At 43.2% G+C, this 27005-nt stretch overlaps 1 protein-coding gene across 2 annotated transcripts in view; it reads left to right on the top strand.

The window, feature by feature from the left end:
* The window catches only part of sema4c (sema domain, immunoglobulin domain (Ig), transmembrane domain (TM) and short cytoplasmic domain, (semaphorin) 4C), a 100443-nt gene that overhangs the window by 16189 nt on the left and 57249 nt on the right, over positions 1–27005 (top strand). Inside the window, exon 2 of one of the 2 annotated variants that reach the window (XM_063897871.1) lies at positions 14650–14733. The exons of the other annotated variant lie outside the window; for it this stretch is intronic. The gene's annotated coding sequence lies outside the window, so the exon portion shown is untranslated. The remainder of the gene's footprint in view (positions 1–14649; positions 14734–27005) is intronic. 2 annotated transcript variants of the gene reach the window in all.

Raw genomic sequence — 27005 nt, 5'->3', positions numbered from 1 at the left:
TACTGTAGTGATGCAGACGTATAGGAAAGCGACACACTGAATATAAGAAGGCCAGAGGCAGGGAGTGTCCTGGTTGGCGTCAGCGGCGCACTGACTTCTGCTTGTTGACCACAGGCCTCCTCTGCACTTCATTTAGTGTCAGATTTTATTTGATTTCTTTCTAACGCTGTTATTTTTCCTCCTCCCTGTTTGCCACCCAGGCACCCTGCCGCTTTTGTTTTTCCATTGCAGCGACAAAATGACCTAGTTATATTCCTTTAACCTTGACTTAAAGGAAAGGGAAACACTCTTTCTGGAACGTCTTTGGAGTTGTTTGTCTTTAAAATTCACTCTATTTTTGTTGTGGATCAAAGTATTTTGGTTGTTGTTGAAAGTTTTACTCCTCCGTTTGTTACCTAAAGAACTTTAAGTTCCTTCAAGTGTCTCAGCATGTGTCCTAACTTTGAGATAATGTGATAGAAAAGAATGCTGTGTCTTGAATCTTTTAACAACATACCAATATATGTTTGCATTCTGCCAGTCCATCTGAACACTCAGCTCCCCACAGGGTTCAGTTTAGGGCAGATGTGGCTTTAAGTTAACAGAATGAAGCCGTTTTTTTTCCATCTCAAGTTGACTGCTGAGCTTTTGATTCAAGGGCTGATGGCACGTGTCTGCTCCCAGTGAGCTGTGCATTTATTCAGAGGCAGGTTTGTTTGTGCTGATGTTATCCAAAATGGTCTGTAATTAGTGACAGTCGATGGAAAGTTGCAAAAAGCTTCCCGGCGACAAAGCTGCATGTGATGACAGTTTGTATGAATAAATAACGGGTTTCTAAAAAGCTGATCTTTATGTTTCTGTTTGAATTGAGTCTCCATCTGGGATGACGGTGAAGTAATGGTTTTTGCTCTGCAGCTTCTGGGCTGTTTGATTGTAAAAAGCCAGCTGTGAAACTTCCCTTAAGGAGCTGCTAACCCACCTCACAGAATTTCACACTGTGTTATTTGATGTCACATGACAATGTAAAAGCAGTTTCAGAGAGTTTACAGGAATAAACTACGCAGAGAGAACTGCAAAGAGTATGTTGCAATTTAAAAGTCAGATTTTGAAATCCTGAATATCTAGCTAAAGCCTTGACGATCTTTGCTTCACTTCAAAGATATCAACGTTCAAGAATCTAAATCGAAGTCCATCTCCCCCGCCTTACCGTCTCTTTTCCCCACTCATACTTGAAAGAGGGAATTTATCTTCACAACATTACGAGGCGAGCGATCTGCCCGTATCGAACGGCGAACATTTAACAGGTAGCATTACACTTTAACACGGTTTCTCTCTGTCCATTACCACACCATTAATTCCAATTTTGGCTCACATTGGAAATGGATAAGATTTAAGTGAGTCTGTTGGAGTGGAGGGTTTCATCTCCGGCGGTCCTGAAAGTTCAAAGCACATCGAGCCACTGGCTACCTGCCTGCAGTGATCTCATGACGAGATGATTTAATCATCGCTGGTCACGGTGCCTGGACTGTTTACTGTTCAGCGAGACGCAGCACAGTGAGAGGAATGCAAATCCCTGCCGTCTCACCACTTCTATATCCACACAATTGTTCAATTTACAACTATGTGTTAGGGGTGGGCATTTGAGCTGCAGAGTGATGCAATCTTTAGATCACAGGAAGCGCTATATTTGTTAAAAGCTAAATGTGATAAAATGTCATTTTTAAGTGGGTATTGTGTTGCAGCGAACATATTGTATTCAGACAGACTTTACAAAACATATTTGCTTGGTAAAGATTCTCTTAAAAATATCGCGCCATGACCATTTAATACATTTCTTTATTGATAATGAGGATTCAACTTGTGAAGTGATAAAATCCAGTATCTTCAATTATATCGTAAAATCAGTGAAAAATAAATAAATAATTGTTGGTTCTTTTATTTTAAATTGTGTAGCCTTAATGGGCATGAGTTTCTTTCAACTTGTACGAAAATAGAACATTATAAACCAAAATTGAATTGAAAGTTAGGAAATGTTGGTCAAGACTCAGTGATGTTACTGCTATCAATCCGTATCTGCAGTCTTACTTGTCAGTGTAATGGATATTGGCTCCAATTTAACTTCGTGGAAGGACTGAAGAAGAAGCACATGGCAGCTAGCATAGAAGCTAGTAAAGCTGCGACTGTAGCATAGCAGCTAACTGTAGCATAGCAGCTAACCTTAAAGTAGCCATTGAGGAGTTGGGCGTGTTGCAGAAAGTTAGTGAATCATGGTTGAATTGTGTTTGTACTCTAATGCTTTAATGCCAGTAATCGAATAAATAAACAATTATATGGTGCAATAATGAATATAGTCTCCCTTGAGAGGTTGCAGACACTTAATTATTGGTCTCTGTAAGGATGCGCCACGAAATGGACCCAAACTAAAAAAAGAGTTCTGGGATGTCCCAGGACTTCTGAGGTCTAAACTGAATAAGTCATACCAACATGTGCTCTAACCCAGCTGGCAACACTGTGTTTGTTCCCTCACTGTCACTGCCATCTTTTCACTCTAAAAAGAAGCACGAATACCAAAAAACAGCTTCGTCGAAGTGGAAAAAGAATGTTAAAAGCAGCCTAGGCCGAGCGAACGGTGACAATCACCAGCTGCTCTGCGTTTACCGAGCAAGACGATCCACTGGGGTTGAAATGTCACATGTTGTCCTCCTGAGATCCCTTGAGGATCATGCATGTACATGTATAAGTTTTTGTATACAACATGTCAGGATTAATGTAAAAATACCACACCCCGTGCAAAGATGATGCAACCCTCTTGTGATTAAACATATATTTAGTTCATAAAGCTTTCATGTGTTTGTTTTACTGGAGCCTTCCTGCAGCAGTGTTATGAAATTCATTCCCGTGAAGAATGATCTGGAACAAGCAGTATCATGGGATGTACTGTGTCTTGTATTTGGCAGCAGCAACAGCAGTTTGTTTGGAATAACTAGAAGAAGATACATCTTGTTTAGCATCACTGTGACAGCCACTGGAGCTTAAAAAGGAGAGGAGTGCCACCTACAGAAGCCCAAACTTCAGCAGAACATCCAAGCACAAAATATCTATTTAGCATACTAAATATGCCAAACGGGATCCAACTTAGGCATCAGCACTGCATGGAAGGAACACAGCCTCTTCATTATCTCGATGGAATCTTGTTTTGGCACATTGGGTTCTGGATGCAGAGGGCTCCAGGAAAAATTAGATGAGTAGTCACGACGTAAAATAGATAAACCTGGCTTCCCGACTGTCGAGGTGAAGAGGGAGCTTAACCTGAAGGCAGTACTCTTGATTTACCGATCGAGTATGTTCTACACTGGTGCTCCTGAGGTTTTGGTAGAGACAGAAAGCACAGACTGTTGAATACAAACTGCTGATTTGAGTTTGGCTGCTTTCATGTCTGGGATCAGCCGTGAGAGGCAAATATGTTCAATAGCAAATACTTGTGATTCTGTTTGGATGCTGTTTTAGATACATGAACGTGTTGCTTTCACATTTTGGGCTGCATTTGGATACCCCATGTGGACCAGATTACTGAATTTATCACTTTAATATATTCATCACTTGGTCTCTTATGTCCACCGGGCTGTGGGAGGAATAAATTGTGCTTCAAGTCCACAAACGGGGCTTAGAGTATGCGTGTCTTGGACTTTAAAGAATCCAGTAGAGGTAGTTTATGTGTTTGATTAGCACGTTTGCATCCCTTCTAGATATGTTTGGTGTGTGTCCATCTGTCGAGACTACAGGGCAAATCCAGAACATATCTAAAGGGTCTTTTCTGCCATATGGCTTGAGAACACCTCGGGATCTGTCAGAGAAAAATGGAGGATGTAGAAAAAAGGTGACCTGCCTTGCTAGCAGCCATGACCTACACCTGGATAAGCAGCAGAAAATTGTTGGATTGGATGCAATTTCACAACTCTAGAATTGCTAAACCCAGTCTCATAGTATTATAAACCCATGCGCTTCTTCTACAACCTTGACTTAATGTCCTGGGAAAGATGGAGTAACACAAGAAAAAGACAAGAAAAGGCTGCATATATATACAGAAATGATTAAAGAGAAACAAACTATTAATGCAGAAATGAAAACAGATAAGGCAGATGGTCTCCAAGGCTACTACCGAGTAAATAACAATTCAGTTGGTCCACAGGATCAAACAGAAGGACAACACTGGGCTCGCTAAGTGACTGCAAAACAGGAAGCGAAATAATTGAGAACCCCTACGAGGATACCTCAAATTTACCAAGACTAAAGCCCTGGTTATGCTTTCGTGGGTTTCTCCTTCTTTATTTTATTATGTTATTATTCCACATGTTATCCACCCACTTGCGTTTTCCCATGGACACGAGAAAACCTGTACCGACACAGGCAACCTTCACGGAGTCGAGGTCAAGCATAAATCAGCTGTAATTAATGCACTCTTACCAACTAATTAGCAAAGACAACGGATGTGTTAACAGAAGAGTTCTCTCAAGGTACTCTGAGCTTTGATCAAACAATCTGTACCACTTTAGAATAAGACTGCCCTTATAAAGGATTCATAAAGGGTTTATAATTACATTGTCAACACTTTATGATCATTAAGAACCATTTATAAACCAGTTCAACATAGTTTTCATACATCAACACAGGCTCACTATTTGGCAAGATGACTAAGCCTCATATTGGCTACCTAGCTTCCTTCCTCTTCTTCATGAGTCAACATCCTTGGTATCTGTTGTTCACTGAGTTGATTCCCCCCCCCCCCCCCCCCCCCCTACAATCTTGATGTTTCTTGGCATCTCTTAAGCTAAGTAGCCAATATCAGGCTTAGCAGTACAGATAAATGTGGGCTCACTATTTGGCAAGCAACCGGTCACAGTGTCCCTGTTTATCTCTTGTCTTATAAAGCTCATTAATGATGATGATATAAAGTCACAACCTAATTAATAAATGAATTACAAACTATCCGTAAACTAGGGTAGTCTTATTTTAAAGTGGTACAAAAAATGTCTTCATAATTTTCCTTCCTTCCTTTAATTCCTGTGGAAATCACAAACACAACCACCTGAGCCCTGCTTTCGGTAACACGTGCTAGAAGATGAATGGAAATGCACCTGTCAGATACTTTTAACCACAGTTTGTTGCTCAAGGGCTCTTCAGATGACTGTATACTACAGTGATCGCAAGCTAGGCTCGTTTTGTACGGTGGCTGATGGGGGCAAATTGTGACCCAAAACTCTGGAATTCTTTACCCAATGATTTAATGGGCTGGATACACACAAACGAAGAGACACCCACAAACACGCTTTCTTAGGCTTTCATGCAAATTTGATCTTCCTTCCTCTCCTTCTATTCCTTTCCCCTCACCTTAGGCATAACGTGTAGAGAACCATCGCTCTCCTCTTCTGTCAGCGGGAACAAATGAGCCAGACCGTGTTTCTAAGTGTGTCTGCGCGAGTGTGCAGGGCAAACTTCCTGTCTCTTCTAGCCTTCCTCTCTTTAGCTAGCCCCCGACACACACACACACACACACACACACACACACACACACACACACACACACACACACACACACACACACACACACACACACACAGAGACACACCTGTTCTGCGCTGTTACCCTCTGACAGATCACTGACACGCCGTCTCTAGGCCATCCTGCGCTCTGTGTGTTTGTGTGTGTGTGCCGTTAAAGACAGCGCCCCCCCCCCAGACACACACACACACACACACACACACACACACACACACTGTTTCAGTCTGGCAATTGCCATTTCTCAAGTAGCTGAGGAAGGGAGGGAGTGTGGGGTAAGGATGAAGACAAGGCGCGGGCCTTGATGTGAGTGTGTTTGTTGTCAGATGGTTTATTAATAAAGATGACCTCAGCCACAACTGCTCAGAGGGTGTGTGTGTGTGTGTGTGTGTGTGTGTGTGTGTGTGTGTGTGTGTGTCTGTGTGTGTGTGAGGGATAATCCGTCTTGATATAACCCCTTTGTGTCTCAGCGTGCATGGATGTGATTATGTGCTTCATTATGTCAGGCTAAACAGGTTGAGTCCACCAAGTGTGTGCGTGTGTGTGTGCAGACGTCAGTCACCTGCTGTGTGTGTTGGCGAGACCAGATGTCCTCACAAGAATAGAAAGATGAGTAACTTCCCCCTTCAAAGTGCATGGCCTTTCTGCATTCTGTCATCACGCAGAGGAGGACTTGGTTAATAGCTAAAAGGTTGGTTTACTTAAATTATTTTTAAAAAGTCACACGCTCTTCCCTGTTGGTAAATGGCCACGTAGGGGTTCGGTTGATCTCTGGTTTCATTTATAAAAGGCTGTTTGACCAAATTGGATTAGTGCAAACTGAAACAGATGCTACCCATTCAACATATCCTGTCAATTAAAAACGAGACCTGAAAAACAATCCTCGTAAACCGGAGAAGAGCTGCAACAAAGGGTGACTGCTCCAAAGAAATCATTTAACCAAAAAGCTGATTGAGCAAAATCTATTGGCAACTACTTTTAAGTCCTTTTTCTAAGCTTCAGCTTGTACATTTGGATAATTACTGCCCTTCTCTGTTATAGACCCCATTAAATGTAATACCTTTAGGGTCAGGGTTAGAATGACTGACCATACAAGATATTAAAAGACATCATTTTAGACTTTTTTCTTCTGATTATTTATAGACCGAACGATTCTTTGAGAAAATAAAAAAGGAGCTATTGTTGCAGCCCCCTAGATTAAATATTCCTTATGACACCAGAACCTGCAATTGGTCGAGGTTTTTTGTTTTCTGTTTCCATTGTTAACTAATTATGCAAGTAGAATTCAAACAGCTTTTCCAGCATTTCCTATGGCGACTCAAGATGAAAAGGACTTGCAAAACAACAAAGAAAGACATAAAAAGAAAACCCAGAACATCTGTACGGCCCATTACTGTATTCTTAGCTAATTGAGATAATATTTGTTTGTTATTTGTCTGAACTTTACTTTTAAAGATGAAGTTACTAGAGTTCAGAGTCCTGTCTGTGCAGCGAGGTAAAGTCGAGGCAGACATGGACAGCAGTGGGAGGTGATCTCATTTGTTTAGCTGTCGAGCTTCCCTCTGTATCGGTCCCCTAAGGCTTGGGCTGGTGCCTTAGTGGGACAGCCAGCGAAGCAATGGGCCCCCAGGGGTCCTGGCAGTTACCATGGAGGAACAAGGCAACCCTCACTTTGCCCTCTGCATGCCTCACCGCAATGAACACAGAGGGCCATCAGGGACAGGGTCCTCCTGCCACATAATGAGATAATGCATGGAGCTCACACTGGTACCGTCCCCTACACACACTTCACACACACACGTGCAGAGGCAGATGCACAAATTAATCTTCACAAACACAGAACGCCCCATGGAAATAAACATGAGGTGTACGAGCACACAATTAACCAGAGTGGATGAATTGATCCACACTCACATGCATTATTCTCTTTAACCTTCCCCTCCGTCAGTTATCCTCCGCCCATATATGGTTCCTTGGCTATTTGCTATTTCAGCTGCAGCGCCGACCCTCAGCCGGTTACATTTTGTTGGACAGACGGCAGCAGCAGTGAGAGGAAAGCTAATGAAACAGGATATCCCTGCCTCTGGTTATTCAACAGGAGAAGAAGAAGAAAAATCATTCTCTGTTTGACCTCGAATGGGTCTATAAAATCACAGAACGGTCGTGTGTTTACTTATTTGCTGGCGGGCGCCGTTGTTCTTCAGGGCCCACGCAAGACCTGAAATGCTACACACTCCCCCGTGGTCGTTAAGGGTGTCCATCAGGGAGACTCTGACTCATTCCAGTGCGTCTTCTTCGGAGAGTTCAAGCACCTATAAAGTCCGGAAGAAGAATATTTTTAATGAATGCTTCTTTTTTCATGCACGTATAAAGAAGAATATGCTTCTCTCTGACAAGCATTAAGGTCAGCCGTCGCATGAATTGGTGTCAACCTGCAGCCAATGAAGCAAAGAATGGGTATTAGAGAAGTGGCGCCAATGGGAAATGGAGTGTCTACTTATTAAATGACAGTTTTATTGAAATTTCATAAAGCATCACCAAGCTGTTTCCAATATACCTTGCCTTGTGTTTTGAGTTTACTGGCCTGCATCAGGGTGAAACTGCAGCTATCTTTGTATGGAGTTCATCTGTCATGTGAATAGAATAGATACAGATCATCTCAATCTCCAAATCAAATACTTTATTCAAATAAATGGGTAAAACAATACAAAAATCCGTAGTTAAACTTAACAACTGAAGTGTGTATTTGAGCTTCAAGGGTCCCTACTGTGCTAATGTTCAGGTATCATAATTGTATTTTGTGCCTCTACTCTAAGATATTTACAAGCCTTGACGTTCAAAACGGCTGTGAGAGAGTGAACTTTGGGATTTTAACCTTTGCAGACCATTTACATGCACCAAAACGTGTATAGCACACTACACAAAGCACAATAGGGCTCTTTAAGTAAACAGTATTTTAGAATCAACCATGATTTATCAAATAATTGAGTTCAGACTCAAAGCAACATTAGCATTCATTTGGAGTCCTGGTTCTGGCAAATAGCAAATATCAGTCCACTACGTACTCTCTTTGTTGATCTGTTTTGTCTCTTTTCTTTCCCTGCATAATAATCCCAAGTTCTCAATAGCAGCTGTCTCACATTTTGTCCCTGCTGCTTGGTGCTGAGCGGGCTGCATACATCGGCTTTATCAGAGGTTTTGTTCTGCTCAAAAAAGCTGCCTGCGGAGTTGATGAGACATTTAAGAGTGAACCAACACAGGCAAAGTTGACAGCAGCACTTTTTCAGCATTCACCTCATTATCTGACATTTCACAAAATGGAAATGTTGACTTGTGTTTTGACGCTTGCGCAACGTGTGTGGGGAGGAAAGCAGAACGAGGAGCGTGAAAGTGGTCCGGTGAAAAGCAGGTTTTTGTCAAAGGGCACCTCAGCTGGACGGATTTGTCCGGCTTTACTCCTTTATGAGACAAATATTGAGATGAATCTACTCAGCACCCGGGGACTTGTTGTGAAAAGTGCAGAGTCCGAACCAGTGCTTTACCATCACATCCTCCCACTTATGTAAACAGATGTCTCGTACAACACAGACAGAGACCCCCGACCCTTGCGCTCACTCCCTCTTATTAAACAGCTTTTCTCGTTCATGCACCTACACCAGGCTCAAAAATACTTCCCTTTTTTTGCTACAGGGCATGCATATCAAAATAATTTTAAAAAACAATAATAATAAAAAAAAATAATGCACAAAATAAAAATCTGAAAAAATAATTTAAAAATAAGAATTAAAAACCCACATTATTAATTGTCATATTAATATTTATTTTTAACAACTAACTGGATGGTTATTAATGATGATTTGTGTTGTATACCTCAAACATTTATCCCATTATTTCTAAATTTCCCAGTTATTTCTCATCCCATTTAGAGTTCTCGTAGTTTTTACCAATTCCTCATAATTCTATTAATTATTGCGACTGTAATTGAATACTAGTGCAGTTTAATGTTCCCTCTGTACTCGTTTGAACTTTTAAAACAGATTGGATCTTGTGCAGTAAGTCCCTGTGATATAAAGCACTTGTGTTGTGGATATATCGACAAATGTGAGGGTGTTTTCTCTGTTGTCTTTCCTCTTCAGTCGAGCTCACACACCAGGTGCTGCTCAGTATTTTGTGTCCGTGGCGGCTCCTGTGTCTCCTGGCACAGTGAGAATAATAATCACAGCTCCTCGGCTCAAAACCCATATCTGTTGCCAAGAGCGCCCAACGCAGGCAAACACAGGAAACGATTGGATCATAGTGGGGCGGTCCCACTTTACTGAAAGAAAATCAAAATCACAATCACTTAACTGTCAACACCAGCAAAATTCAGAGGGGTTTTTGTTTGTGTCGGGTGAGGAACAATAGGAATCCAAACCGTCCTCGCTCGCGCTGCCAAAAAATGTGGTCGATGTGTTTTGAGCGACTGCAGCGCCAGAGGCCTTGATAGCATCTGTGCCGTGGGCTGCAGTTGCAAAGTTTAAAGCTCGCAGTTTGGGCATTTTCCTCTGGTACTAAAGCAATAATGTCATGTCACATATAATGGCTATAAACATGTCCCAATGTCCTCTGTTCCAGCTGCTATTAATACACAGGTTAGTGGTTGTAGTGATCGTAGGGTGACAATTACAGAAGATTCCAGTTGTTAAATCCAGTTTAATTTATAGACTGTATAGAAACATTTGGTGCTGTTTTGTATTGTATCGTAGTCCATCGTAGTGTAGCGTAACGTATTGCATTGCATCCAATAGGAACTGTTTGCTTTCCCTCAATCCTTCCCCTCCCTTTCCTGTCACTTATGCCCCCATGTATACACCAGTGTGCATCTTATCACCACCATTTAAGTGACAAATAATACATGACAGCAATACACATAAATGACTATGTGATAAGTAGCCAAAGGTTTACTACCTGTCTTAACAATGGGTGCAACCATTCGCCATTTCTTGCTGTGCGAAATGGACACTTTGAATGCCATGAAGGCTTTATTTTAGGCAATTACTGCTTTTTGTGATGGTTTTAAGGAGCTTTAATCACAGTCCCATTAGTCAAAGGCAATTTGGCAAAAGCAACTCTTACAAATAGCTTGATCTAAAGGTTTTGTGAAGTCTTTAAGTGATGATTAACAACTTATAAAAGGGCTGCCAGATTATAGTGTTCAAAACATCGAGGGAATAAAGTCAGCCGTCACTGTTAAAATGTCAATAGCACTCCTCAAAGCTACATATCTCTCAAACCCCGTAAAAAAAAAAAAGGAACAGCAACACTGAGCAGAGCCAGTATTTCACGTAGAGGGCAAAGCATGAGGAAGACAAATGCTGAACTGTCAGCTTTAAATCAGTCATTTCTATGGCCCACTGAATAATCGATCCTTCAGTGGAATATGGATGGACGACTCCCATGAGGGACCTCAGTGGGAATTGACTCTGCCATGCCTTGGCGCTGATAATGGCCCGAGCAAATGGCGGCCACCTTTAATTTTAGCTTGTAAATCACAACTGGCGAGTAATGGGCTGCACTTAGAGGGGTCAGAGTTTACGTCCAAATCACTCGGGACAGCAAAGACTGTAAAGCCAGGCTCTGCAGCTGAACAGTTTTTCCTTTTGCAAGTGGGGGGTGGTGCTGGTGGGGTGATAAGGGGGTTCGCAATTGGCGTTCATTGCTCAAATCTAACTCTGACCTTGGCCAGATGTCCACCAAGATGGAGTGTGTGTATATGTGTGTGTGTCATCAGCTTGGTTTTTCTGAGAGTGCTCGGCTCTAATAGGGACTGGCAGTCATTTTGTTGGGCTTTATTGCCACATGCCTCTTCCAACCCTGCCGCTGATTAGAGCTGCCATTACAAGCACACACACACACACACTCGTGCACGCATACACTCTTACAAGGCAGACTCGCACGCTTTGGCACAGTCTCAAAGCTCGGGCCTTTGCATGCCATTAGCATCCCATTGCGTCGTCTTGTGTAGCGATCAAACGGATCACAGCGTTGTGCTCTTGTCGGGGGGCATTGGAGGAAGTGACGGGAACATCGTCACTCCACTTTTATTCCTCTCATCAGGGTGCTGTCAGCTTAGACAAATGTCAAATTTGGTGCAACGCAATTAAAGGCCCAGGCTGTCACAATGGGGCCTGATAGGGGAAGGTTCCTATAGCGGCAACACGCAGGCAAACACATCAACACACATCCAGGCATGGGTACACTCACACACCACATCCACCCACACACACACAGCCGTGCATTTACAATAAGCATGCAGGCGATTAGCTCAGAAAGTGCAGGTTGAAACTGTTAGTCATTGCTGATTCACAAGCGGCTGGCTGGCTTCCACACAGCCACTCACTGCGCTGCCTGTCAAACACACAGGCAGCCAGCAGCTGGAGTTGTGTGTGTGCGTGTGCATGTGTGTCCAGGTACTCTTGAAATGCAAGACCCCTCCACTCCCCCTCCAATCGTCCTCTCTTCCTCCTTTTTTGAGCCTCTTGTGTGTCTGTGTATGTGTTTTGAAAGTGTGTGTGTGTGTGTGTGTGTGTGTGTGTGTGTGTGTGTGTGTGTGGAGCCTTGCAGGCTTTTGGCTGCTGGGTCTCCTGAATAAAGCCAATGGAAAGCTGAGGTCTGGATGGCTTACTTATTTAGGAAAAAACTACCAGAGATGGCCTGAATGCTGCTCTGCTGTCACATAGTCGTGTGTGTGTGTGTGTGTGTGTGTGTGTGTGTGTGTGTGTGTGTGTGTGTGTGTGTGTGTGTGTGTGTGTGTGTGTGTGTGTGTGTGTGTGTGTGTGTGTGTGTGTGTGTGTGTGTGTGTGTGTGTGTGTGTGTGTGTGTGTGTGTGTGTGTGTGTGTTCAGCCTTTGAGGTAGCCCAGCCAGTAGCCTCAGTAGCAGGCAGCAGTATATTTCATTTTACAGATTTTTTTTTTCTCCTCACAGCCTTTAAAGTTATTCTGCTGCTGTTAAAGCTTCAGCAGACACGCCGCCGGTTCAGTCCCAGGTGGAGACACTCACCGAAGGGTTAATCACTTTACCAGAAGCCGTTTACACACACACATCCACACACACTCTCGCTCATATGGTGAGCTACTCATTGCCGTAAGGTTCCTCATTAGGTCCAAATTCACTTTCCAGCACATTTAATTAGACAAACTCGATTTGGAAGGACGTACCTTCAAATAGATTTGTTTTTGCTTTTTCACATAACCTGCTTGTGATTTTCTTCTACCATCAAAACAGGATTCACCCCGTCTGTGGGTGAACTCTTCCTTTAGAAATGGCAGGTTTCATTTTGTAAGTGCTCAGTGAAATCCATGAAGGATTAAATGTTCTAGGTTAAGAAAATCCTTTTACTTCGCAGACTTGTTGGGTCGTCTAAAAGATAAAAACACCCGCATCGAGCAGTTCGCCAAAACGTCCAAATTACAGATGTTGTCTTCTTTTTTTGTGAGAGTTTGTGGGGTTTCTCGTCCTCGATCGATTGGACTCTGATGAACGTCACCGCTCTTCCAGTCGATGCAGCGCAGAGCGTTGTGTGGCTGAGTTTCCACTGTCCACTTTATTGACAGCAGTGAATGAACTATGACGGTGTCAAGTACCGTGCCCTCTGTGTGTAACACCAGCGAGCCAATACATTACTGACAGTACCTGGTTGGCCCTCTGCGCTCTCGTCATGATTAGTGATTCAGTGATGTTGACATGAATCTTAACCTCCACACACACACACACACACACACACACACACACACACACACACACACACACACACACACACACACACACACACACACACACACACACACACACACACACACACACACATACTGGCTCAGACATGGCAGTTATTTATGTGATCTGTGATACAATGCATGTAAGCCTTAAGGGTTCAGTGTGTGTGTAGAGTGGCTCGTTTGTCACAGTTTCTTGGCGGATTAAGACCCCAAACAGCTGAATAAAAACAGAAAATCATGGACAACTTTGCACATTTCTCACATTGAGTTCAACTTTGGTGAACTTTGAATGAATTCCTGCCATTGCCTAATAACAAGCCGATTGACAAGGCTGACCTTTGAGGAAACAGAGAGCGGAAAGTCCAAAATGGAGGAAACCATTGTAGCTTGTTAGCCGTCGTTGCATCACCCACTGTTACATAACGCCCTCCTTTGTATAATCTGCTCCACCAATCAGTGATGAGTATCAGACAGTTATGAGACAAGAGTCAGCAGTTAAAGCCAGCAGAGATAAGTTAGCTCACAGGGAGGGAAGCAGGAACGCTTTGAGTATATAAAACCTGATGTAGAAACACTTTAATGTCTTTGATTGTATGTTGTATTGTCGGAGGAGCTTGAGACTTAATACGCTGTAGCTGTTGAGCATTTGACGGATAAAGCCTTTGCATCTTCATCATCATGTTGCCAACAAGAGTACAAGCCTGACACCTTAATTTAGTATTTATAACCAGTATAGTAACAATAAATGGTTAATAACACGCTTGTTCTTTAATGTTCAGTGTCAGATATTATGACTTCTCCGATCATTCAACATTATTATAGTCAATGTGTTTCACTTTGTTATCTCCACTTACATACAGTATGCTAAGCTACTGTTTGCTTCTCATGTTCGTTGGGAGAGAAACTCACCTTTTCACCATTTTTCATGGAAACCTAGAAACGTAGGAGCCCAGAAAGATAATCATGTGAAAAACCTTTGTTTTCATCTGTTTACTTTCTATATTGTAAGACGTAGTGGCATCTGCAACAGCGTTTTTTGTAAAAATGTGGAACCTACAAGCTTTAACAAAACTAAAAACACTATTTTTCAGCCTTAAAACAAATGTTCCTGGCTGGTAAGGGATAGTTACAGCAGTTGTCAGTGTGATCTGAGAAGCACGGTTGTGTGTGTGTGAGTGTGTGTGTGTGTAACATGAGTGTATGCAGATAAGTGGCCAGGTCTTCTCCGTCAGAGACATTAGAATGATTAAATCAGCCTTTACCAATTCCTCATGGACAAACGTGTGCACAAACATCCACCCCCGTCACTCATTACCCTTTATTTATTCTTCTTCTTCCTCTTCTTCTTCTCCACTTTAGCCCAATGTGACCTTCATCTGAGTCGAGTGTCTCTATTCAACATTGACGAAGTGGCAAACTCACAAGGGAGGAGAAGAAAAACAGGTAAGGAAGTAAAAACACAAGAAAGGGAGGAGAAGAAAAACAGCAGCATCTTTTTGTGCCTCCTCTGAAACCTTTCCTGAGAAAACAGCACGCCTGGCAGAGTGAGTGAGAGAGGAGAACAGAGGGGTACCAAGGGCATGTAGAATCAAAGAAATCAGAAAGTAAATATAAGAAGGAAAAGGAAAACCATGCAGGAAGGTGGAGCGGGGGGGGGGGGAGTTGTCAAAACAGGATGCGGAAATTACAGACAATTTCAGGTGCTCCTAGAGAGAAATTAGACCGGAGCGAGACAAAGAGGAAGAACAGAGAGAAGCAAGAGCCGGGAGATAAGAGAAAAAACTAAGAAAAAGTAGATTTTTGTGAAAGATATTGGATTTCAGAATTCTTAGAATTGATTTCAGAAATAGGCTGTGTGTGTGTGTGTGTGTGTGTGTGTGTGTGTGTGTGTGTGTGTGTGTGTGTGTGTGTGTGTGTGTGTGTGTGTGTGTGTGTGTGTGTGTGTCTGTGTCTGTGTCTGTGTCTGTGTCTGTGTCTGTGTGTGTGTGTGAGAAAGTGAGGCGGCCATTTTTTTTTGGCCTGAAGGGTAAAATTGGAAATCAAGCAGGAAGGAAAGAAGGAGAACGACAAGCCACTTTTTATTTCGATCATGCACAACATTTAGAGTTTACTGAACATTTTTCTAGTCGATGAAGTTTTCTCCCACTCAATCATGACCTTCATCAAGCTTCAGTTCAAAGCATCAATCGTATATAAACGAGTCTGTATGCGATAACTCCACTTTATAATTGGATAGAAATAGACGCTATAGCTAGACATCAATCGGAACGATGAGGCAGTGAGAGATTTAATTATGATGTGTTTAATAACGGGAGGCGTCTTTTGATGCAGCAATTCTTATTTAAGTAACGTTGTTTTTGTCATCAGTACTTTCTCAAATAGCGTTGTGTTACGTGCAAAATAAAGGGACCTACGGGACGCACTTAAAGGCATATCACATTCACACCAAACAAATACATCCAAGAGTTCAAAAGATGGGCCCCGGCCGTGGCGCAACTGGCTGGGGCACCTGCACCGTACGCCGGCGACCTGGGTTCGATTCCCGACCCGTGGTCCTTTCCGGATCCCACCCCGACTCTCTCTCCCACTTTCCTGTCACTCTCCACTGTCCTATCCGATCAAAGGCAAAAAGCCCCCAAAAAAACAGTGAAAAGATGTTTGAACCAAGATGGCAAACTTTAATAATTGCAGACCCAGTCCTTTCGTTCTTACCGTTCACAATAAAAGCCCAAAATATTTACTCTGCTAAACTGTTTACCAGAGGGAACTCAAATGTACTTTTCCGCTAATAGGAAACGTACAGAAATAGCTAACAGTAGCATATGTTGCACAATATTTAGCCATAGAAAGATTGCCAGAAACAGAGTTGGTCCTTCGCCCGCAGGAATCTATTTTAATCTTACTTTCATGGCTTACATTTTTGATGCCAATTTCACATTTTGCCTCCTAAGTGTGTAGATATTTACAGTAGATTTCTTTGATTAACATGTCAGAACTCCTCCTCTGACAGCTAGGTTGTAAATCCATAACTGCCAATCCATTTTCCTCCCTTTTATTCCTGAAAACATCCCTGTGCCCTTGTCATAGTAGGACGCAGGATATCTCCATACGTGATATGTACGTGTGTGTAGTAGCTCATGTTTGAAGTGTGTGATAAAAGGCTCTCTCCTTAACAATCAGTTGTCTGTTTGATCGAGCGACGGAGAGCTCGGGTAGACTTTAGTAAATTGCCTCTGATGGAAAAAGTCATTTGTAGCCCCACGTTGGAGAAACACAGAGATGCACAGTCCGGAGAGGCACGCAGTTAATCACGCACATATACCGCGACGACAACAAATACCCACTTTCACGCACATAAACACAGAGGCACAAAAAAACTAAACAGCCTCGGGTAACTTTATTCCTAAATCCATATTTTCTGTGAGTATTTGTTCCTCTTCAACACTCTTATCCCTTTTTCTCTCTAATAATTCCAGTCGCATCTCTCTATCTGCGTCGCTCACTGTGTGTGTGTGTGTGTGTGTGTGTGTGTGTGTGTGTGTGTGTGTGTGTGTGTGTGTGTGTGTGTTTATCTCCTGGAGGATATTGGTTGCCGGTCATAAATAGCTCTTCCTCTGACAGGGTGCCATCACAGACCCTGAGAGCAGTGGGGGAGGTAAATGGGGGGGAATGAAAGGAAGATGGAGGTGGAGGTTGTGTACGTCAGTGCTGTGTGACAGGTGTCAGGGCTGCAGTGCACATGTTTTACAATAAGATACTTCAGTGGATTCACAAACTGCAGCTGGGACTCAGTCAGCTGCACACACAGACCTTTTTGTTGTCCGTTTTTATAAATATGTTGATCAGATTTGAAGGACACAACTCCGTGCTTTGAGGTTTTCCATTAAACCCTTACAGTGCCTCCTACTGTAATCCCTCTCATTCCTGGTAGGACTTCCATGTTCTGCGGGAAGCGTCGAGTTTCAACCACGAGCAATTTCTTTGAGAGACAATTGTTGAGCTATTATTTGAAAATATGACTCATTCCTAATTCATTCCAATTGTGTTTGACTGCTTTGTTTTGGCTTTTGTGTGGTAGTCGACATTTCTAGGTTTCAAAATAAAAGCCTTGGATTGGCTTCAAATAAATCTAGATTCAAAAAGTACAACTCCATCAGAATTTGAAGCCCCAAAAGTGTGTTTGATCCCCTAAATATTTGATGCATTTTTAAATATTGCATTTTTAAATGTGTTTCATAAGGATATATTTACCTTGTTGAAGCAAAACATGGTCACACCCCCACTAGGACCACATGTGGCTAATATTTTGTGTTAATGTTACTTTGATATTATGGTAAAGAAACTAGATCTTCCTTTTAGAACATCTCTTTCAGCACTTGATTAACGCCTGTTGGGAAAAAAAACATTGAGAAGTCAGATTAATTCACATCGGCATTAAAAAGTGTCATTAACTTTATAAAATCTGCAGACACTTTTAATGAATGAATCTTTAGCTCACTGGGGAGAATTCTAGTGAAGGAAGCTTTCCTCCAAATTAAAAAATTAAAACAACAGCAAAGAACTGAAAGTATGTGATTCAGTTTGTGATGAATGAAACCAGCATTTCTGTAAAGGAGAAGCGGCCCTTAGATCATAACATGATGCACTGATGGAATTATAACTATGATAGTGCACATTATGTGGAAATGCTTTCAGAGTTGTTAATCACATTCGCCATGATTTGAGTAATGCACTCCCCTTGAGATGTACAGTGTATTAACTCTGTTGCAGTAAACATGCGTAAGGCCTCGGCTGCCAGTCCTCCGGTATATTGTCTCTCAGAGGCGAGTCTCTGCTCTCCGGTTCCCCTCCGTCAGGTTTGATGAGGTGGATGAGTGTGAGCCTGCCGCATCTCGCATTCCTCCATCCTCCCCTCTCCACGCGGCAGCAGTTCTTGTCTTCCTATCGATCCCGGCTTATCTTCCCGTAAACCTGGCCCTCTTTTCGCTCTTTCTCGCCTCGCTACCTCCTACCCTCCTCTCCTTCCTCCTCATTGCTATCGATCAGCTCCTGTGTTCAACAAAGTAGAGAGCAGGCGGTGGTTAATGTAGAGGCTGGCCTGAGGAGCGCTGCTCGCCGTCTGCGTATCGTCTTTCCCTCCTAATGGTACCAATCAGACTCTAATAGAGCTCGGGTTAAAGCACCAAGGCCCACTACTCTCTTTCCCCTCCACTCACCTTTCACTCCACTCTAACAAATATCTGTCTGCACTCCGCGTCTGCCAGGTGCGTTTTTAGCTGATGCCCGTTGATTTCACTCATGTATCCGATAGCTGTCGTCGGCAGATTTCTGTTCGTACATTTATTCATCCGAGGAAGGGGTTGCTTCTGCTGAGTGTGCACAGGCTCCTTCAGCATGTCCTGCTTTACCGTAATGCACATTCATTCCTGGGAGCTGCCCAGTGCAACCACAGTCTGCTAACTCTGGCCACTGGGAAATGCCCGGCACTGAAAACTCAACTCCTTCTTTCCCTGCGGACTTCTCTCAGTGACTGAACACATTGAATATAGCTGGGTTAAGTGCCTTGCTCAAGGGCACCTTCTTATAATAAGTCGTTAAGTGTCTCTTGCCTGTTTCTTCTACAGCTTTTGCCTTTCTTTGGATTTTAAAAGCATCTGAATTAAATGTAAAACAGCAAATAAACAGTAAACATGCTGAAGGGGATAAGGGCCTACCCCACAGTATTGGTAACCACCAGTGAAATTCCTCCAAAGGCTCATTTTCTCCCTTCAATATTCAGTGTTTAACCGACTGCAAAGCTCACTGCCTCCTCCTGCTTCATGTTGGCCCCCAGCAGCAGCGAGCACAACACAGCTGTGCGTGGGGTTTTGTGAGCACGTGCCAAAGTTGTTGGCCGTTTTTGTACGCTGTGCACGAAATGTACAGATGATGACTCACAGGTGCGCTACACAGGTAAAACACAGTCTGTTTAAGTCATAACATCACTGGTGCACATGTAAACTATGAACCTGTTTGAGTGCCTTCACATCTGGTCGCTTGTTTTCAGACTTACATGCTGGAATAAAGTTTCAGTCCTGGTACAAATAAGCATACACAGATATTGTGTGAAGAAGGTTTATCCTCCTTGTCTTTTAAAAAGAAACACACTCTCGACACAGGAACGGTGTAAAGAGAAATCTCCTTTCATATGAAAATGCAAAGACACAATTGAAGTGCCGTCAAGGCCAGTGTGCAGGCTGGTCCACACACACACACACACACACACACACACACACACACACACTAGCAGAGCGGTGTCTGAGTCGTGGAATATAATGTTACAATGGCTTTCGTCTTTAAACCCTTAAAGATGTCGAACTATACATCCACTGTGTTGTGTATGCAAGGTTATTTTGTACGTCGTTCATGGATGTCTTGAGTCTGCAGTTGCAAAGACGCTTCATTTGCGATGCACACTGGCATTACAAGACACAAAAACATGTTGGTTTGCCCGAACATCTTCATCGTGGAAGTAGATTTAACAAAACTTCTTTTTACTTGAAGTAATCTAAAATGCAGTATGGGTGTGGACTAAAGAGCAAAGAGCACTCGGCTTCAGTTTTTTGTGGTCTTTTGAGAAATGGGAATGTAGTTTATGTGTATTTTTAGGGTTCCACCTACTCCGCCTTTGATTGTAATTAGTCTGAAATGTCCACTTTAATCCTTTAACTTGTGTCCACACATTATTTCCGCAGTTGCATTCGGTCAAAGTTGAAGCAGGAAGTAGGTCTACATCTGATCACCATACCTCATCACACTTCTTTTAAGTGCTGTCCCTATCTTTAAATACTAGAATAACTTAGATGTTCAGACCAATGTCACCATGAACAAAGATGGCGATCATAAAGCAGCATTTACTCGAATAACAACAGACGTTTGAGTGTGGTGATCCGGCCTCGTGATGTTCTGGGAAAATGTAAACACGCTTGGCAGTGTGCGTCCAACCCTGAGCTCAAGAATCCCCACAGCAGAGCCTGGGATGGAAAACTTCTGATTACCCTTGAACACATATTGTTAGAAACAGTCTAAATTCAGATAAATCTAAATGCTAATACAGCCGGCGGCAGCGGGAAGGGGGAAGGAGTTAAATGTGCTGAGAGCAGGTAACGGTTGATGCATGCACAATATGAACCTTCCTCTGTTTGAGAGGGGTTGTGGCCATATAGGCTATGTTTGGACTAAACAGCAATTTCCGAGCCTTAATGTTGAAGCAACTATGGAACGTTCTAAAACCAGCATTATTTTCTAATGGAAACAAAAAATCGGAAGTCTTTGAGATAATTAAACTACTTCTCACTTGAGTCATCACCTCGGTAGATATGTTCCTGATGACATTATGGTCTCGTTTGCTACTTTTCAATATATCATGGTAAGGTTGTAGATTAAAGTCCCATTAAGAGTAAAATTTTGAGGGGTTTGATCCCAGCCCCTGAAGTCAACATGTCGATGTATCCTTGGGCAAGATTTTTAACCCCTAGTTACTTCCAATGGCCAACAGTGTGTGAATTTCTAGTTTCCCGAAGCAGGAGGCACCTTGCATGGTAGCCTCTGCCCCTGCATGAATGGCTGAATGCTTGAATGCACTTTGTGGGGTCATAAAGACTGGAAACACCCTATGTCTTCTCTGGTACGCAGGTTCCTAACAGTGACTCTTCTCCTGGAGTCAAAGCTCGAACTAGGCATGACAATGTGATTTGCATATTTGTCTTCATCCTCATCCTCTCTGTCGTGTTCCCGCTGAGCTTGGTCCAGTTTTCCAGAGGCCAACTCCTCATGAAGCTTCTACTTTGGCATACTCTTCCACAATGCACTGGTGTTCCTCAGGGTCATACCAGTTCTGGCGATCATGCATCTCGCCATAGTCCAAGTCCAGTTGTTCCTGACTGTGTTCCTCTGGAGCTGTGCCGGTGCCTGTGTACTTCGGCCCAACCTTCTCTGGGTCGCTCCAAGCTGTCCGTTTACCATTTCCATAAAGCAGGCTTTTGCTTATGGCTGGCTGCCTTGGAAGTCTCTAGCGCATGATTTTATCTGATTTGTTTGCTCTCCCTGTTTACTTCCTAGAACTTGAACTTTCTGTAAAAAAAATGTCAGTTCAGGAAAGTTAATATTGAAATTTTGGAAGGCTTTCATATTTCAGCAAAGAAAAGTTGGTTACCTTCAAAATGTGAAACCCAAGCCGAAGCACGATGAAATGGGGGATGCCATGGTGACTACATTACCCTCTTACACACAGTCAACAGTATATCGGTTATGACACTAGAGTATAAAACAACTTGCAACTACTGCAACCCTCCTTGGAAACCTTCAAAACTAGACAGATGGATCAAAACATGAACTTATGCGCCTGATTAACAAACTTTTTACATGAAAGCATCGGCTCAGAAAGTCAGTCTCACCGGTCGTTCAGTTCTCCACCTATACGCTGTCCTATTCATCTCTCTGTCAGTGTCACCCCCCCATGGTTAAGGTGTGTGGGCTGTTTCTATAGGAGTCCAGCCAGGTGTAACCTTTCTGCCCCGTGGCACCTCACTGGGATCCAGGGCTCTGGGCTCAGCATGAACTCCTGAACTCTCCCCCAGAAAAGAAAAGCACAGAGAAGAGAAGGGAGAGGACATGGAGAGTGGGAGGTAAAGCGTGAGAGCGCCACCGGACAATTAGCCCCCCGAGAAGCATAGTAGGCGGTCTCCCTAAGCCAGAATACACTGAGATTGTTTCACAGACTGGCAGCTGGAGAGTGAAACCAGAGCGAAACGGTGTGTGTGGGTGTGGGCGTGTATGTGTGTGTGTGTGTCGCGGTGTTTTTGCATTCACACGCCCAGCGGTTGTTGTTCCGAAATGAGACAGTACGTCGGTTGCCCGCAGGCATCAATAAGACCATTTCTATTATTCAGAGATGATTACGCCGCTAAATCGTACAGCGGTGAATGCTTTTTAATGAGCTTTGAAATACAACAGAGGAACTTTGTCAGTTTTTTGTTTGTCTGAATGTGGGTAGTGGGGGCGTCGGGGGGGAGCATATTTCCCGGAGTGATTTGATTAGTGAGCTGGTGTGTGAGGAGCATCTTGCAACATATGTGAGGGATGAGACCACAGATGTGTATGTGGGGTTGTGGATATAATGAGGCCTTTCTTTTATGTGTGTGTGTGTGTGTGTGTGTGTGTGTGTGTGTGTGTGTGTGTGTGTGTGTGTGTGTGTGTGTGTGTGTGAGTGTGAGTGAGTGAACATGCATACTGTATGTGTGTAGTAGTCCAGCAATTATATTCAGCATGTCAAAATGCACTTGTAACTTGTTTGTGTGAGGCTGATCGACCTGTGACTACACGGTGATTATAGAGTAGCGCGCACACACACACACACTCTCTCGGTGAAAGGTCAGAGCGCCATCCCAGCATCCCTTGGGCCTGCACACAGGGTTTCACCATTTCTCCCCGCACTCACGTGTGCTACATCAGACACAACATATGCTGCGCTGACAGCGCAAGGTCGAATCAGAAGAAAAGAAGGGAGAGGGAGACCCGGATCGAGGCGCAGAGCGAGAGGAAAACACAGACAGTGTGTCTGCCTACATGTTCCTAACCTGGTTAATGTGCACTTGCTGAGGTAATCCTATTTCTAAGCTCTCAACTAAACCTGGTTAAAGGATTAAGTGAAATCTGGTAAAGGGAGCCAGGTAGTGATTCTCTTTTTGGCATAAATGTGTGTTTACACTGAAAAATAACGAATGAAATCAAAGCACTGCTGGGATATTTGGAGGAAATCAACCATCATGAGATTTCTCCGTCTTGATAATGACATTGTAAAGTTGGTGACTGATCTTTGTTCATTGGTAACTTAGCTTAACAGTTTATTGAAATGTGCTGATTTGAGTTATTTAATACATTTATAACATCCAGTTTGGAGTCGAACCATTTCTGTTGCCGTCTTACTTTTGCTCCTCAAGAAGATTCCATTGCCTTTCTTTTTCTGATTTAATATGACAAACTAAATGTGACAATCGAAACATTAGAGGTTTTTCAATCAGATTTAAAGATCATCTCATTTTGCTGATGATCACCTTTTACCAGAGGCTGACACACTGCCGTAGTGAATGGATGGAATTAAAAACCCTAACCCTCCTGGGCCCGGGGGTTGAAAACCAATGATTAAAAAACATCTGCCGAGTCTGTGATAATTCTCTGTGAACTCGCTTTCAAATTACACCCACCCATTCTAACTCATCGTTCATATAAAATATTCATGGGTGCAGCTTTATTATCTGATCAGAAGCATTACAAACTTGGGGAATAAAGTATAGGTTTATATTTTTATCCTTGGAACACACTGCTCTTGGTTTCTGGAAAAAGCGTAGACTTGCAAATTAAATAAAAATGTAAAACAAAAAACAATTCATAAATCATTGTAAGTAGCAGTATGTTAAGGATCATATTTGTGTCTCTCCTGGGACATGTCTCCATACTGTAATGTTCAAAGAGCTCTTTATTTTTCTCATACTGCCTGTGCTGCAGCTCCTCTTTTCACCCTCTGTCTGAAACCAGAGCCCAGTCTGCTCTGATTGGTTAACTCTGTTGTGATTGGTCAACCTGTTAGACATGTCCCATCACGTATAATGTGTTGGAGTGCTAGCCAATAGAAAAGCAAGTGTTATACAGGGATGTCATCATGTTACTGAATCATGTTACTATGGAGACGTTTTGCTCCAGAGGGAACACAGAGATTTTAGCCTTTACATACCATTTACATGCACTTAAACGTAGATATAGAAGATAGAAGAATCGGAGGATGAAACCCTCTTTATTTGTCACACACATGCACACAGCAGAGCACACACAGTGAAATTAGTCCTCTGCATTTAACCCATCCTAGTACTAGGAGCAATGGGCAGCTATCGTGCAGCGCCCGGGGAGCAATGGGGAGGGGGGGATTGAGGTGTCCGGTGCCTTGCTCAAGGGCACCACAGCAGGGCCTAGGAGGTGAACTGGGACCTCTCCAAGTAGCAGTCCACTTTCCATATTTCAAGTCTGTCGGGGTCTTGAACCGGCAACCCTACGAGCCCCTACTGACTGAGCCACTGCTGGACTATCACACTACAGGAAAGGGAACACCCCAAAAAGCAGAATAAATAGTGTATTGCACACAGGCAGTTTTATTGCAAAACATGTCAGATAGGAGAGGGACTCTTGTTGAAAGTTAGTTCTGAGATATCAATAGTTCAGAGTAAGAATTCACCGCCACAGACCAAAGGCTCAGATGGTCTCACTGTCTGATTAGCTGGACTTCAGTCTATCTGGTTTCATCTCTTCGCCTGCACCTCCTCTTCTATCAGCTCCCTGGGTCAGAGCAGGTGTTTGGCCCGGAGTTACAGTCCAAATAAGATCCATTTCATCTGTAATCAGCTGGAGCCCCTGGCACTGATGGAGGAGATCAGAGCACCGATCAAAGAATTATAAGCCGACCACGCCTGACCAGCCAACCATGTTACAAGGCGGGGGGTGGGGGGGTGGGGTGGGAGCAGGAGTTACAGTAGTGATGAAAGGAGCGATGGAGATTTGAAGGTCTGCCGAATCTCCCAGGGGAGGGACATGAAAGAGCAGGGTGCTGGTGGGGGAGGCAGCAGCGGGGGGAGAGGCAGCAAAGATGTTACACTGCGAACTCTCGAGGGAGTTTTCTTTTTTCTTTTTTACATTTCCATCAAGTGGAAATAGGTTGTTTAGAGTCGAAACGCTGTGCTCCGTTTCGCTTCAGTCTGAGGTAATTAGGATGGGAGGTGAATTCCAATCACCGTGTGAAAGGAAAGTCAATGACATTAACAGGAATTGCTTGACGCCCCGCCGCTGGTTAGCAAAATCATTAATTGTGTGCAAATAAGGGAAATCAAGCGCTCGAGTGCGTGAAATTTGACGGTTGGCTCACGTACTGATGCCAGGAATTTTGAATTCATCCTCATAACCACTGCATGCAGCTGATCAAACCCCGCTTTGATTGCCGGTCTTTCATCTGTGCAAGCCCAACATAAACACAGCGTATAATCTGCTGGCAAATCATCCGCACACAGCCAACAAAACTCACAGCTCTTTAGTGTGAGTCGGTCAACATAAAGACTCCTCACGCCCATTTCTTCACATCTATATTCACACATATGCTAGTTAATGTTGTCACTTATATGCAAGCTCACTCAGGCTTGTTATTGCTTTAAAGGAGCAAGGCTCTCATACACAAACAGTACCTGCTTTAAGTGTCCACCTGTGTCTTTGTGCAAAGACTCTCAGATGCACAGTGTGCTGCGGGGGTGTGTGCATGTTTTACCTTCAATGGAGTGTCCATGTCTGCTCCATTAGCTCTTCACTGTGAATAAAAGCTCTCTTCTTGTACAGAAAAGAACATATCAGTACAATAAAGGGCTGGGGGTTTTTCCAGCCATAGTGCATGTATGGCTCTGCACAATTGTGTGAATAAGTTAGGAGTAATAGTAAAGAAAAAAAGTCCTTCCTGAGTTCCCTCATCCCAAAAGTCATACATTCAGCAGGGAGCGCTTTAACATTATTCCGCTTTCATGGCCATTTTGCTCGCAACGTAAACCCAGAACCTTGAAATCTCTTTTTCGATGCATCGTCTCCAGCCAAGCCATTTTATATTTGTGCATTTATATTCCAGAGATTTAGCTTACGCTGTCATATGGAGAGACTTACAGCATGTGGGCCTGGATTTAAATCACTGAAACGGTTTTGGAGGGACCTCTGATCTCTGATCAAAATGTTTCCGCCTGTATAAAATGTCTAAATTGGGGAAATTATCATATGATACATCTTCTTCCAAGGCTGACTGGTGGGTTCATGAACTCTCGGATAAAATTTGCAACCACCAGGATACGAACTCAGGTTACAAAATTACCATGTGGCCATTAATGTGTGGGGAAAATATCTGTCTGGAAGAACTCTCTCTGACAGTAAGTTTGAGAAAGCTGAGTCATGGCGCAAAATAAAGTCTTCCTTCTTTAAGAGATACTGTGCAGACAAAATACGTTAAATAACTAAACATCACTAAAAATCCATAAATAGAGAAAAAAAAAGTAATAAAATAATCGTTTATTGGATATATTTTACAGATCAAGCTAAACCATTCATATTCATGCATATTTGTTGGGAAAGTACTTTAAAATAAAGGTTGTTGAATATAACGTTAAAGAAACTAGTCTCAGAAAGCCATACATTTCCAACTGCTAGTGTGTGTGTGTGTGTGTGTGTGTGTGTGTGTGTGTGTGTGTGTGTGTGTGTGTGTGTGTGTGTGTGTGTGTGTGTGTGTGTGTGTGTGTGTGTGTGTGTGTGTGTGTGTGTGTGTGTGTGTGTATTCCAATTCTCCCAGACCAATAAAAGGTGGAGGGAAAGGGGAGGGGCCGGGGTTTGCAGGAAGGAAGGAAGGAAGAGCGCTGACGGTAGATGCTGTGTTTGTTTTGTAGAGGGGGAGGTGAAGGGTGTGTGTGTGGAGGGGAAGGGGAAGTTACGGGTTAATGGACATTAAGTCTGTTCCAGCGTGCCGGTCAGAGTGGAGGGCGGAGGGTGACGAGACCTATCTCTCCATCCCAGAAAAGGGTCAGAGGTCGGGGTCAAAAGTCAAACAATGCCTGAAAGGACTGACACTCAGCTGGGACTGCACCAGAGGTGTGTGTGTGTGTGTGTGT

Source organism: Eleginops maclovinus, chromosome 12 (assembly GCF_036324505.1).
Source record: "Eleginops maclovinus isolate JMC-PN-2008 ecotype Puerto Natales chromosome 12, JC_Emac_rtc_rv5, whole genome shotgun sequence".
NCBI lineage: Eukaryota > Metazoa > Chordata > Actinopteri > Perciformes > Eleginopidae > Eleginops > Eleginops maclovinus.
This window is presented reverse-complemented; position numbering and strand designations above follow the sequence as displayed.